Source organism: Sphaerodactylus townsendi, linkage group LG13 (genome assembly GCF_021028975.2).
Source record: "Sphaerodactylus townsendi isolate TG3544 linkage group LG13, MPM_Stown_v2.3, whole genome shotgun sequence".
NCBI classification, from domain to species: Eukaryota; Metazoa; Chordata; class Lepidosauria; order Squamata; family Sphaerodactylidae; genus Sphaerodactylus; species Sphaerodactylus townsendi.
This window is the reverse complement of record NC_059437.1, coordinates 47,682,532-47,696,852: the sequence shown is the minus strand read 5'-3', so window position 1 is coordinate 47,696,852 and position 14,321 is coordinate 47,682,532. Positions and strand designations below refer to the sequence as shown.

Genomic DNA, 14,321 nt, shown 5'->3' with positions numbered 1-14,321 from the left:
ATAAAAGATTGCTAGTTTAGCATTTTCAAAATAACCTGTTTTGAGCACAAATAAGATATTTACAAAACAATTTGGGGAGAAAATAATTCCACACCAAAAATGCTTTTATTTCTGCCCTGAAAACGTTTTCTTTGTGTCATGAGGAATGTGACATTTCTCAAGTTTTGATTCTAACCCCTCTCTTCTGCAATGCATCCACAATGAGATGCAAAACCAGGCTGCTTTGACCATTCCTTCTCATCTGAGCAGCCCAAGTGCCTCCTTGTAGTGGTTAAGAGCAGGTGGATTCTAATCTGGAGAAGGGGTTTGATTCCCCACTCTTCCACGTGAGTGGCAGAGGCTTATCTGGGGAACCAGATGTGTTTCCGCACTCCTACATTCCTGCTGGGTGAGCACTCATTTTAATCATCATGTTCAAAGCACAGTTGAACAACAGAGAGTTAACTGCAGTTATCCTTCTGACTTTCCTGTTTCCTGCCCTTGTTCTCCTCCTGTGCCAGCATCCAATTAAATGAGGACACATAACCCTTGGTCAAAAAAAAGTCAGGGAATTCAGACTGTTGCAAACTGTATATTGAAAGGCTTCAGCTAGCACAGTGGTTCCCAAACTTATTTGGCCTACCGCCCCCTTTCCAGAAAAAAATATTACTTAGCGCCCCCTGGAAATTAATTTTTTAAAAATTTTAATAGCAATTAAACAGAAAGATATATGTATTAATGTTTCTACCTGTGGCCATCACCGCCCCCCTGGATCACTGCAGCACCCACCAGGGGGCGGTGGCGCCCACTTTGGGAATCACTGAGCTAGTACCTTTGCCTTGGCTGTGTTTCCAGTCACTGTGTGTAGCACTTGACAGACAACCACAGCAGCTCAGAAGTCTTGTACATAGTTCCGTCTTGGCCCTGACTGTAGTTGTAGGCCAAGCTCAAGAGTTATTCAACCTGAAGCCCAATTATACATGCGGTTGGTTCATTCACGCTTACTACTGTTTCAAGGAGTATGATAGAGTTAATGTTCGCCTGATATGAACAAATAGTTTGTAATGTTTTAAGTCATTGTATTTAATCATATAAGTTATATAAGTGTAACTCACTGGGCACTAAGCACTTCAGAAACTTACTTTCGTTGAAAGAAACGAAACTCATAAAGCAGCCTGAACAGGGCCCCACCAAGGAGATAAGGAATTAGCAGAAGCTCACAAATACAGATAACAGTAAAATAGAAACTTAGTTGTTATGGAAACCTTTGCGTAAGATGTTTTTAACTTAAGTTGCACCAAAGATGGGATGAAAAGGTGTGGTAAAAGGTGGGATGAAATGACCGGGTCTGTACGTCTTCTTGACTCAAACCAATAGTCAGAAGACAAGGAGGAATGTTTGTAAGAGGGTATAAATTATGTCACACAAGCAACAGCCCCTTTGAACCTCCTCCCTGTTGCTAACAGAGGAGAGTTCCCTCTTCTGCGCAGAATTGAAACAATAAACTCTGAACACTGAAGAAGCTTATGGATGGTTATTTGTGAGTAACCGGAGAGAGCCTTAGCTCTAAGGACAGGGCCCTGACCTGTCCCTAACACGCCTTCCTTGGGCTAGTCACAGTTCTTCGGAACTCTCTCAGCCCCACCTACTTTACAAGGTTGTGGAGAGAGGAAGGGAAAGGAGCTTGTAAGCCACCTTCAGTCTCCTTACAGGGCAGAAAGGCGGGATATAAATTCAAACTCCTCCTCCTCCTCCTCCTCCTCCTCCTCCTCCTCTTCTTCTTCTTCTTCTTCTTGTAAGCAGTAGCTTCTCAGAAGCCAATGGGAACAAAATTAGAAATGCAAGTAAACACTAATTTTAATCATCATGTTCAAAGCACAGTTGAACAACAGAGAGTTAACTGCTTGGGGAAGAAAGAACCATCTTTTAAACATCACTGTCTCTCCTCTCCTGCTGCTTTTAATATTTCAACCAAAGGGGATGAGTGACAGCAATGGCCCAGGCCGAGCCCTCTGCATCCTTCCCTGCCGTTCTATCTGTGATGCGTTGTCATGTACAGACGGCTCCTACGTGGGTCTCCGAAAGGCTCTTAATAATGGATATTATACTTCAGCGACGATCGCAGTCGAAAGCACCCAAAATTACCAGCTTTCTTTGCTGGGTAATTTGTTATTTTAATGCTGTCAACCTGCAGAAATAGATTTATTGTTATTAATAATAGTGATTTGCCACATTTTGCTAGTTAAATTACAGTGCTGTATAGTTAGTTCAACAATAAAGCGCTGGAACGGAGCCAAGAGATCACTCATAGCTCTGAGTGCAAACGCAGTTGGCACCCTTCCCATTACGGCATTAAAATTTGAATCAGAAACATAACAGATGCAAAACAAAACATGAGCTCGCTCGCGGGGATTATATAAAAACAATTAAAACAAATTAATTACCAGTTATGTTAATGTTGTACCGTGTACGTGCAGAACGATTACCCAACCCTTTGCCGAGATCTTTAGAAGATCATAAAGCCGATAAGATTCCCCTGGAGGGTCTGGACGACGATCGGGGATGGTTTTATCCAAGGTATGCTTAGAGACAGTTTTGACATCCTCCTACCTGCTGATTCAATCCCGGGATCTCCGTTTTGACTCCACTTCTATCTTCAGCGAACTGAACCCGCGATTCGTTATTTTTGCACTACGTTTGGTTGCCTCACACTGAATTTCTCCTGTAAAATGGAAACACTTTTCAACATTAATTCTCAACGTTACTAAATCACATTGTATGTATAATCTGCATGTAACGAGGAATGTATGTGATGCGGCTGGCCTCCACACGGGCCAGGGCCTTCACGGCTCTGGCCCCGGCCTGGTGGAACGCTCTTCCTCCAACTGTCTGGGCCCTGCGGGACCTTGGTGAGTTCCGCAGGGCCTGTAAGACGGAGCTGTTCCGCCGGGCCTTTGGAGGAACCGGCCGCTGATGGTGCCTCCCCCTTTCATGGCCCTCTGCCTCATGGCCCTCTACATCTGGGACCTGCCATTCCTCCCTCTTGGGGAGAGGATTTCAAATACGGAGCAGCTGGATGCCATTTATATTTATTATTGTATTTTTATTGTATTATATTTATTATTGTATTTTTATTGTGTTTTATTGTATTGTATTTATAAGATTTAGCTTTTACTGTTTTATCGCAGCTTTTAAAGATTTTGCCATTTTATTATGTTTATTGTTGTACACCGCCCGGAGCCCCTCGGGGATAGGGCGGTATAAAAATCTAATAAATAAATAAATAAATAAAATAATAAATGTATACTCTCTATATATATATATATGATATATATATATATATATGATATTCATTACAAGTTTGAATAACTTATAGATGTCATATAAATATAATTTGATATGCATACGCAATGCATCAACAATTCCCAACTTTACAAAGTACAGTGGTTCCCAAACTTATTTGGCCTACCACCCCCTTTCCAGAAAAAATATTACTTAGCGCCCCCTGGAAATTAATTTTTTTAAAAATTTTAATAGCAATTAAACAGAAAGATATATGTATTTCTACCTGTGGCCATCACCGCCCCCCTGGATCGCTGCAGCACCCACCAGGGGATGGTGGCGCCCACTTTGGGAATCACTGAAGTAGAATATTGAAACAGTTGACAAAATCATAAACAAATAGAAAAGAAATGAACTTCAGAATATTTGATTGTCCTTAGATTAATTGAAAGGCCTCTGTATGTAGAAATTCCTTTTAGTTACCATGGTTAATAGTTATTGATGAGAGCCAGTGTGGTATAGTAGTTAAGAGTGGTGGACTCTAATCTGGAGAACTTGCTTTGATTCCCCACTCCTCCACATGAGCGGCAAACTCTTATCTGGTAAACCAGATTTGTCTCCCAGCTCCTAAACATTATGTCTGCTGGGTGACCTTGGGCTGGTCACAGTTCATTCAGAACTCTCTCAGCCCCACATACCTCACGAGGTGTCTGTTGTGGGGAGAGGAAGGGAAACAAGTTTTTAAGCCACCTTGAGTCTCCTTACAGGAGAGAAAAGCAGGATATAAATCCAAACTCCTCCTCCTCCTCTTCTTTTTTCTCAGCTCTATGAATCTGTCTAATCCACTTTTGAAGCTGTGTAAACTAGTGGTCATCATGGTGGCCTCTGGCAATGAATTCCATAATTTGGAGATTAATGCTAAGCGGATCTATTCAGAATGCTAATCAGGTCTATTCAATCGGGTTTACTCCCAGAAAGTGTTCTTAGGATTGCATTGCACTGAGAGCTTCTCACTGTGTGAAGGAGGACTTCCTTTGGTCTGTGCTGAATCTATTGCCCATCAACTCCGTGCTGTCTCTACAAGTTATTGTGTGATATGAAAAAAGTTATCTTCCCTTTCTCCAGTTGATGCATAATTTTGTAGATTTCTGTCATGCCCCCCCCTCTTAATATTCTTTGTTCTAAATTAAGCCCCACACTTTTTAACCTGTCCTCATAAGACAGGGGCTCCAGAACTACAGATCAGATGTCCCTCAACCAGGTAGGACCAGGCATCAAACAAGTAACCCACTGGGCTCCCTTCCTAATGGACGAGAATGTTGAGGACAACTGTGAGGAGGCAATACTGTAGCTCTAGTCCCTGCTCCCCCCACCAAGCAAGACTTTGAAGGAAGAGGCCCAGAGTCAACACATGGAATTGGAATGGCCACCTCCGTCTAGGATTATTCAAACCTCTGTCCTTGCCAGTGTGACTGCTTCACAGCTGCTGGACAACCAGTGCTTTGCAGATTTCTGTTACCAGACCCTGACCCTAGTTCTGATCTGCTGCCAAAAATCCATCTGTCTTTTCTGTTTCCTGCCCTTATCCTCTTCCTGTGCCAGCAAATGAGGACACATAACCCTTGGTCAAAAAAAAAAGTCAGGAAATTCTGGCTATTGCAAATTGTATATTGAAAGGTTTCAGCTAGCACCTTTGCCTTGGCTCTGTTTCCAGTCGCCGATTGTAGCACTTGACAGACAACCACAGCAGCTCAGAAGTCTTGTACATAGTTCCATCTTGGCCCTGACTGTAGTTGTAGGCCAAGCTCAAGATTTATTCAACCTAAAGCCCAATTGTACATGTGGTTGGTTCATTCATGCTTACTATTGCTTCAAGGAGTGTGATGGAGTTAATGCTCGCCTTCCATTTCTTTCCAGTCTTGGCTGGGGGCCATGTTTATTTTATGTGTTTGTTTGTTTGTTTGTTTGTATCATACATTTCTACCCCGTCAATCTCCCAAGTGGACTCAAGGCAGCTAGTTACCTCCAGAGATTTCAGTGTAGCAGTCACAGCTAAAAACACGGATGGATCCACCCTGCATGGTTTGTCTAATTTTAATTAGCAGCAGTGGCGTAGGAGGTTAAGAGCTCGTGTATCTAATCTGGAGGAACCGGGTTTGATTCCCAGCTCTGCCACTTGAGTTGTGGAGACTTATCAGGGGAATTCAGATTAGCCTGTACACTCCCACACACGCCAGCTGGGTGACCTTGGGCTAGTCACAGCTTCTCGGAGCTCTCTCAGCCCCACCTACCTCACAGGGTGTTTGTTGTGAGGGGGGAAGGGCAAGGAGATTGTAAGCCCCTTTGAGTCTCCTGCAGGAGAGAAAGGGGGGATATAAATCCAAACTCGTCTTCTTCTTCTTCTTCTTCTTCTTAATTGAAAGCCACTTAACAGCTACCATAGCACCTTGCGAATTTTATCAGCTAGTGCTGTGTGAATAAATATTTCCTTTTGTCTGTCTTGCACTTAATCAATTTTTCACAAGTAATTTGAGAGAGACAGAATGATTTCTTTCCAGTCGCTCTCTCTACGTGGTTCACAAATTCATAAACCTCAGGTAACTTACTCCTTTCTTAGCTGCTTTTCGTATTAATGAGGGACACTCATCAACCCGAAGTGCTTCATCTTTTTGAGAGTATTTTTGCTGAACACTCAAAAATTTTCAGTGTACATTCCAAAGTGTCGGAGGGGATGCTCAAAACACGTATCCGCGCACAAGCGTACTCATAGACTTGTATTGTCGAAGGCTTTCATGGCCGGATTCAACTGGTTCTGGTGGGTTTTCTGGGCTGTGTGGCCATGGTCTGGTGGATCTTGTTCCTAACTCATAGACATTTGCCCCATCGCTGCCAGTACTCTGACCACAGCACTTCCAGCCTTCTCTAAGGTCCCTTCCACACGGGCCAATAAACGTCAGCTAAGCACAGTATAAAACCCGTGGGGGCGGGGGGAGGACTTCGCACGGATCCTGCTCTTAACAAAAGTCTGCTTCGTGTTTTCCCCTCAACCCTGGTTTTTCCAGAATCACACTGTCAGTGATTCTTTAGTTGTAACGTGGATTGCAGCCCTGCGAAGGCGCATGCCCCAGCCAATATCCTTGCTGACCACAGGACGCCCAGCCATGCAAATGGCCCGGGGCTACGACAGGTTCATTTGTCCCGCCTACAACACACTTTACATTTGCTGTGCAGAAAGGGCCTAAGTCACAACACTTCCATCTCTGAAGGAAAAGTAGGGAGCAAAACATTATGGAGATAACTCTTTAAACACAAGAAGAAGAAGAAGAAGAAGAAGAAGAAGAAGAAGAAGAAGAAGAAGAAGAAGAAGAAGAAGAAGAAGAAGAAGAAGAAGAAGAAGAAGAAGAAGAAGAAGAAGAAGAAGAGGGGGAGGGGGAGGGGGAGGGGGAGGGGGAGGAGGAGGAGGAGGAGTTTGGATTTATATCCCCCTTTTCTTTCCTGCAGGAGACTCAAAGGGGCTTACAATCTCCTTGCCCTTCCCCCCTCACAACAAACACCCTGTGAGGTAGGTGGGGCTGAGAGAGCTCCCAGAAGCTGTGACTAGCCCAAGGTCACCCAGCTGGCGTGTGTGGGAGTGTACAGGCTAATCTGAATTCCCCAGATAAGCCTCCACAGCTCAGGCGGCAGAGCTGGGAATCAAACCCGGTTCCTCCAGATTAGATACATGAGCTCTTAACCTCCTACGCCACTGCTGCTCCTCAACTGACTTCCCTGTAAATTACACTTCTCACTCATTCCCAGTATGACATCCTGCCAGTACTGCTGGGAACTGTAGTTTCATCTGCCTCCCCAACTAAACTGGAAGACTGAGAAAAGTAGCCCAGCAACCAAGCATATTCTGAGCATGTGCTAGGCAACGCCTTCCAGCTGGCTGGCTACATGATGATGAATGCCACTGATTGCCCGTATTCGAGAAACACTGCTCATTTCAAACGACGCACATGTTTTTTTGGTATTGTTTTTGCCATCGAGTCATAGCTGACTTCTGGCTGTTTGCAAGGAAGGAAATGTTTAGAGGGGATTTCCCGTGGCCTGCCTCTGCATCAGGACCCTGGTATTCCTTGGAGATCTCCCATCCGAATACTAATCCAGGCCAACCCTGCTTAGCTTCTGAGATCTGATGAGCTCAGACTAGCCTGGGGCTATCCAGGTCAGGGCACACAAGTGATCTACAGGAAATTATATGGTGCTCTGTGTGTGTGTGTGTGTGTGTGTGTGTGTGTGTGTGTGTGTGTGTGTGAAATAGGATATGTTTGAACAAGTAGAACTGCTATTTGTTCCTAAAAGCTGTAAACGTTTTAGATTTGTTTCTTAGGTCGTTTCCCCACTTACCATCTGCTGCACGCTACTCTCGCCAAGTAGCGCGGGGTCCCGCGGCACTCCCCACTACAGGGGCGGTGACCACACAGCTGCCCCGACGCTGCCACTCTCGTGCCCCCTCAGCGCGTGTCATTCCTGGCGCTCCTCAAAACGGCGCCTTTTGATGACCCCGCGTGCGGGGGGGTCGTGGGGAAGCCCGGGAGCGTGCCAGAAATGACGCACGCTGAGAGTAGCGCACAGCAAAGGCTGGTCCATGGTAAGTGGGGAAACGACCTTAGAGAAAGTGGTCCTTTGACCATTTCAGTTGCCTGTATCTGCAACTATATCAGCACTCTTTGGACACAGTCCCCTTCTCCGTTTTCCCTCTACCATGTACAAACAGAACACTTGATATTTTGTCTTCATGACCTTTCTTGGTTCATTCTGCACAAAACTGATGCATTTTGTACCATTATTTGCAAATCAGCCTTATAAAGGATCACACAAACAATTATGCGTGTAAACTATATGCAAAACCGGGGTGTTGTGTGGTTTCCAGGTTGCCTTGGAACAATTTCTCCCCATAGAGATGCAAAACCCATTGCACAGTGAACAACTGCCCATATATGTGCATTCCTTGTTGTGGCCCCAATTTTGTGGCACGTTCTGTCTGAGGAGGCCAAGAAGCTGTCATTTTGCAAGGGGCGTAAAGCAGAATTGTCCAGGAGGGCACGTCTATAAAGTAACAGGTTATGCTATAACAGAATGATTCAGGAAGGCACTTTTATAACTGGAACAGGACTGTGGACTATATCACTACCATATGCTGTGTATAATTTTGCAAAGAAAAGCACATATTATTCAGCTAAAATATGGCATAAAAAGAAGTTACATGTAGGGTATGTTCGGGTTACAGCAACAGATGTGAGTAACTTCAACTCAGTAACTTTAAGTTCCAAAGAAATACTCGCAAGAGTAGTTAACATTGAGTGCAGCAAAAAGAAAATAGCAAAGTCCTCACCAGTCTCTGCCACTTCCAGTCTTTAGGTCTTAACTTCTACTCACAAATTATATTGTGATTTATTACAGCAGATTGTTATTTCAGTTGAAATCCTTTAATTGTCTTCATTGTCTACTTATTTCCAGGTTGTTGTTTCAGCCATAGCTCTCTTCCTTATCTGCATTACAGAGACTTTAAATGGACTGATGGACTGATGAAATAATGTCATACAATAAATAAATAAATAACTTTATTAATAGCAGTTTGTGCATTGTTATTTTGTTTTAAATTTAAGCAGTCCCAGTCCCGTTGCAGTGCTTATTGGGTGTATCCTCCTCTTGATCACATCAACCATTTCCGCGCAAAGCATTTAAAACGTTTGCCAAATGTTTTGGAAAGGTTCTGAAAATAATCCTTTTTATGAGTTTTGTCCACATAGCCCTGAAAAATAAAGCAGTTCAGTTGGAAACTGTTCTTTTCTTTTTCTTAAAAGACACATAGACGTATGTTTGAAGCTACAGAGCTCAGAATCTGCTCAGCCTTGCCGATTGGAATGTCATATCTACACAGCATCGAATCTACAGTCCACAAAAAAATTAAAAAGGAAACACTGTACAGTCACATAGTTGGCAGACAAAAATGAATTTGTTAATGCACAGCAAGTATAGAAATGGTGGGCAGCCACGACGCCATGTGAAAAGACGTGCGTAGGAATCTCCAGCAAATGGTGGACATAACAGAGATCACTGAAGTGGCAGAAAATGGCAGACAGCAGAGAAACTAAAGTGAGAGCTTCAAAATCGTTCTGGTAAAAAAGATTGCTAATTTACCATATCTAAATAAAGCAGTTTGAGGCAGAAATAAAACGTTTTCAAAACATTTGGGGGGGAGCAGTGCGGAACTCTTGGAGGAACCGTTTTATTTTCACGCCTTAAAACATTTTATTTGCGTTGTGCGGTGAGGGCTCAATCAATCAATACAACAACCTTTATTAGGCATATTAAAATAGGCTCCAGAGCATTACAGACATTTCTGAAGTACAAATCAAAAGTACATTCAAAACACAGACAGATAAACTGTATCTAGCATTGGACGTTACTTAGAAAATTCCGTCACTTGTAAAAGAAATTTTGCTACTTTTTCCAAGAGCATGGCCTCTGTGTTATTTAACAAAAGCTCCACAACAGAGTCGTCAGAGTCTCTTTCAGATTTGTCTAAGACCCACCCAGGAGAGAAATTCCTAATACCCACATATCTCAGACAGTCAAGTATAATGTGAGCAAGAGTCTCCACTTGGTTTTTACAGTGTGGACAGACCCGATCCTGGAGAGGTGAGGGCTATTTACTTACACTGCATAATCAGCCTAGAGGATTGGTTAGAAAGACAGACTCTACATAAAGTCAATAAAATAAAATACATATGCAACACAAACAAATCTACCAAATCAATGAAGGGAAAGGAGAGAACTGGAACCAAATACTCACATACACAAAGAGAAACAAAGTGGGCAACCTTTGCTCAACCCTTCCATGAGTTGTGGAGGGAAGGCGGCATGGCATAGTTAGATTTCAGAAGCTAAGCAGGGTTTGCATTTGGAAGGAAGACTCTGCAGAGGAAGGCAATGGTCAACCACCACTGCTCAATCAACTGCCTTGTGGTGAGTTGGCTGAGAATTGGCAGCACTTTACACACAGAGAAACGCGTGTCATGCATTGGTGAAATGTGGAAGCTGCTGCCCTCAAAGTTTCTGCCCTCCGCTTTGGAATGCTTGAGTAGCCCACGTGATGCCCAGCGATCAGCAATAACCACTACCCGCTCTCTTGGAATTTCGCAGTATCATTTGCAGCGCTCTCTTCCAAACTACATGCCAGCTCGCTGGTGTAGCTCTCCCTGTGTTTTTTCGACCTCCAAATAATTACAACAGAATAACCAGCATGCCAGAGGAAGGCAACCATGCTGGTAACAGTATAGCTTTGGGGGACGAGAACCAAAGAGCGAGGGGCTGATAATTACTGAAGTGGTTTCCCCCAGACAGAGCCGCCGAACAGCGAACGGTCGCATCTGCTGTTCATGATCTCTGAGTGCAGTCCTGGGAAATGCAAACGATCGCTATTAATAAGCACAGCAGTGGCCTGGGAGCAGAGTTGAAGAGCGCTAGCCGGCAGGAGAACTACAGGGGGAATCGACTGATTGTCTTATCCCGGCTGTTTTCCGGCCTCATTGCCTTCCTATCGTGGCATGTACAGAAAACACGCCGAAAAGAGGCAGGATGGCAGGAACAAAGGCAGCCAAAACTCAGTATCCTGACTGCAGCGAAAATGAAACAAAGCAAGGGCTGGACGGGCTGTCTTAGTGGTGGTTTCCAGGACAGCATGTCAAAACGAGCCAAACCTTGCTTGATTATTTGCTTTTTCAGATCTGGCCCCTCTCCAAAAGAGGCCCAAAGTAAATCACAGCAACGTATACACACAATATAAAAATGCAATAGGGTATAACATATCAATGCGGGAAAAATACCGTGTGGCTTCCTTCTGGCTTTTTAAAGAGAGAGAGGAAGGAACTTTTTTGGACCACCCATACACTAGTGTGACTCACACGGACAAAAGGCTTGTGGGACAAAAGTTACAATGAGGGGAAAAATCAGGGGGAATAAAGCAAGTAAAATTCAACCCACTACCGGCAGCACACCAAAAAAAAAAATCCTAGGGTACTATTGCACTAAGCATTAAGTTACAGGAGCAGCAGTGGTGTAGGAGGTTAAGAGCTCGTGTATCTAATCTGGAGGAACCAGGTTTGATTCCCAGCTCTGCCGCCTGAGTTGTGGAGGCTTATCTGGGGAATACAGATTAGCCGGTACACTCCCACACACGCCAGCTGGGTGACCTTGGGCTAGTCACAGCTTCTCGGAGCTCTCTCAGCCCCACCTGCCTCACAGGGTGTTTGTTGTGCGGGGGGAAGGGCAAGGAGATTGTAAGCCTTTTTGAGTCTCCTGCAGGAGAGAAAGGGGGATATACATCCAAAGCCCCATCTACCTCACAAGGTGTCTGTTGTGGGAAGAGAAAGGGGAAGGAGCTTGTAAGATACCTTGAGTCTCCTTACAGGAGAGAAAGGTGGGGTATAAATCCAAATGCCTCCTCCTCCTCCTCCTCCTCCTCCTCCTCCTCCTCCTCCTCCTCCTCCTTCTCCTCCTCCTCCTCCTCCTCCCTTCTTCTTCTTCTTCTTCTTCTTCTTCTTCTTCTTCTTCTTCTTCTTCTTCTTCTTCTTCTTCTTCTTCTTCTTCTTCTTCTTCTTCTTCTTCTTCTTCTTCTTCTTCTTCTTCTTCCAGCAGGCCTTCCTAAACAGCTTTCCTGGAAGTCAGAAAAGAAGAGATCCTGGGGTGTTTTCCACATGGCTCATCTGCAGCAGGTTCAATGCTGTGCCCCCACCCCACCCCCTACCCCGCTTGCATCCCATTCCCCACAGTGCATTCACACATTTCTTGGAGCTTACTCAGTTTTCTCTGATCTTTCTCTGACCTGCTTTGCTCCAAGTGTTGGGAAAGATGTCATCAAAACCTGGATTGCTGCCTTGTCAGTGAGATAATCTGGATTTCCCCAGTCGCACCTAAACAGAATCCATTTCCCTACGATGTTCATTTCTTCTCCCAATCACTGTATGTGTATGTTTGTATGTGAGAAGAGTAATTGGTTGACTAGCATCCTGCTGATATACTACTGTACCAATATGTACATCAGGTTCCCCAAATTTTTAGCTCTCACTTTTTAAAAAAAGGTATATCTCTAACCAATGACATTGCGGAGATATAAGGAGAAAGGCATTTCTCTGTAAGAAAGGAGGGTAGAGACTTACACTTTTTAAAAAGGAAAACTGATGATTCAGAAAACCTGATGTGCATATTGCTTTAATGGTATCTCAATAGAACACAATTCACAACTGATTTAAAAAAAATACTACTGGGGAAACTTGCTGTGGCGTAGGAGGTTAAGAGCTTGTGTATCTAATCTGGAGGAACCGGGTTTGATTCCCAGCTCTGTTGCCTGAGCTGTGGAGGCTTATCTGGGGAATTCAGATTAGCCTGTACACTCCCACACACGCCAGCTGGGTGACCTTGGGCTAGTCACAGCTTCTCAGAGCTCTCTCAGCCCCACCTACCTCACAGGGTGTTTGTTGTGAGGGGGGAAGGGCAAGGAGATTGTAAGCCCCTTTGAGTCTCCTGCAGGAGAGAAAGGGGGGATATAAATCCAAACTCCTTCTCTCTTCTTCTTCTTCTTCTTCTTCTTCTTCTTCTTCTTCTTCTTCTTCTTCTTCTTCTTCTTCTTCTTCTTCTTCTTCTTCTTCTTCTTCTTCTTCTTCTCCTTCTTCTTCTTCTTCTTCTTGCCATGTTGAAGCCCTCTTGCCACTGTGTTGTCTTGGCAGAGATAACACACAAGCCTGTCCCAGTGTGGGAAACACCCTCCTCACCTGCTATGCCAGAGGGAAAGAGCCACCAATCCCTGAGAAAGTGAGGTACTGGGGTGATAAACATCTTCCCACCATGAAGGACAGTAAGTCATTACTGGCTCCTTCTGCACATGCAGAATAATGCACTTTCAAACTGCTTTCAGTGCTCTTCGAAGCTGTGCGGAATAGCAAAATCCACTTGCAAATAGTTGTGAAAGTGGTTTGAAAACGCATTATTCTGGGTGTGCGGAAGGGGCCTAATTGTCTCCTGGAATTACAATTGAACCCAAACTAGAGAGATCAGTCCCCCTGGAGAAAATGGCTACTTTGTAGGGTAGACTGGATGGCATTATATCCTCCACTCCACAAACTCCACCTTCCCCAGCCTCTTGTCTTCAAATCTCCAGGAATTTCCCGACCCTAAGTTAGCAACCTCAAAACGAGGCCTTTGTGTCCTTCTGGCACTCGCTGTTGACAGAATTTCCACTGGAGAGGCCCAGTGGCGGGATCAAAAAATTTTAGTAACAGGTTCCCATGGTGGTGGGATTCAAACTGTGGCGTGACGCCTATGGGGCTGGGCGGGGCATTCCGGGGGCGTGGCTGGGCATTCCGGGGGCGGGGCATTCCTGGGCAGGGCTGTGGCAAGGAAGCAGCCACTGCGCCGGTCCTTGGGCGGGAAACGAATGCACGCAGGCACAGGCTGCCACGCACGCCGGTGCACCTCCTGCTAGACTGCTTCAAGTTCTGCGCACTACTGCTGAGAGGAGGGGCGTAACTAAGGCAAAAGTCACGTGGCAAAATCACCCATTAGTAACCCCCTCTCGGCACACACAAATAGTTAGTAACCTACTCTTGGGAACCTGTGAGAACCTGCTGGATCCCACCTCTGGAGAGGCCCCTTCCCCCAGTCCGAAGCCTGAGGAGAAGAAAGATCACTCCCTCCCGTACTCTCCCCTGAGCTGAACCACATTTCCTGGACCTGGTTTTGCTTTAGGAAGAATAGTTAAAGTGTTCTCAAGTAGTCGGAGCGAAGAGACTGGATAGAAAACTGTTGCCGAGCCAACGATGGAGTCGTGGGGGTGGAGGGAGAGCGGAGCGCTATGGGGGGAAAAGAGCAAATGTCTGTAATCTTAGCTGTGGCGAATTTACTGGGCTCTCTCTAAGCCCTAAGAAAAACAAGGAAGACGAAAGCTGAACTCCAGCTCCTTCTAGGAGGTGGAAGCACCTCGGCTCTTTCCAAGCAGGCCTCGGTTGTTGACATAC

The 14,321-nt window shown here is 45.0% G+C and overlaps 1 long non-coding RNA gene across 1 annotated transcript in view; it reads right to left on the bottom strand.

Annotated features, from left to right (window-relative positions):
- Positions 1-2,064: 2,064 nt before the first annotated feature.
- LOC125442385 overlaps positions 2,065-14,321 on the bottom strand; it is a 66,841-nt gene continuing 54,584 nt past the window's right edge. Inside the window, exons 2-3 of the long non-coding RNA XR_007245990.1 lie at positions 2,590-2,701; positions 2,065-2,167 (exon numbers count right to left, since the gene is read on the bottom strand). This is a non-coding gene — a long non-coding RNA (uncharacterized LOC125442385). The remainder of the gene's footprint in view (positions 2,168-2,589; positions 2,702-14,321) is intronic.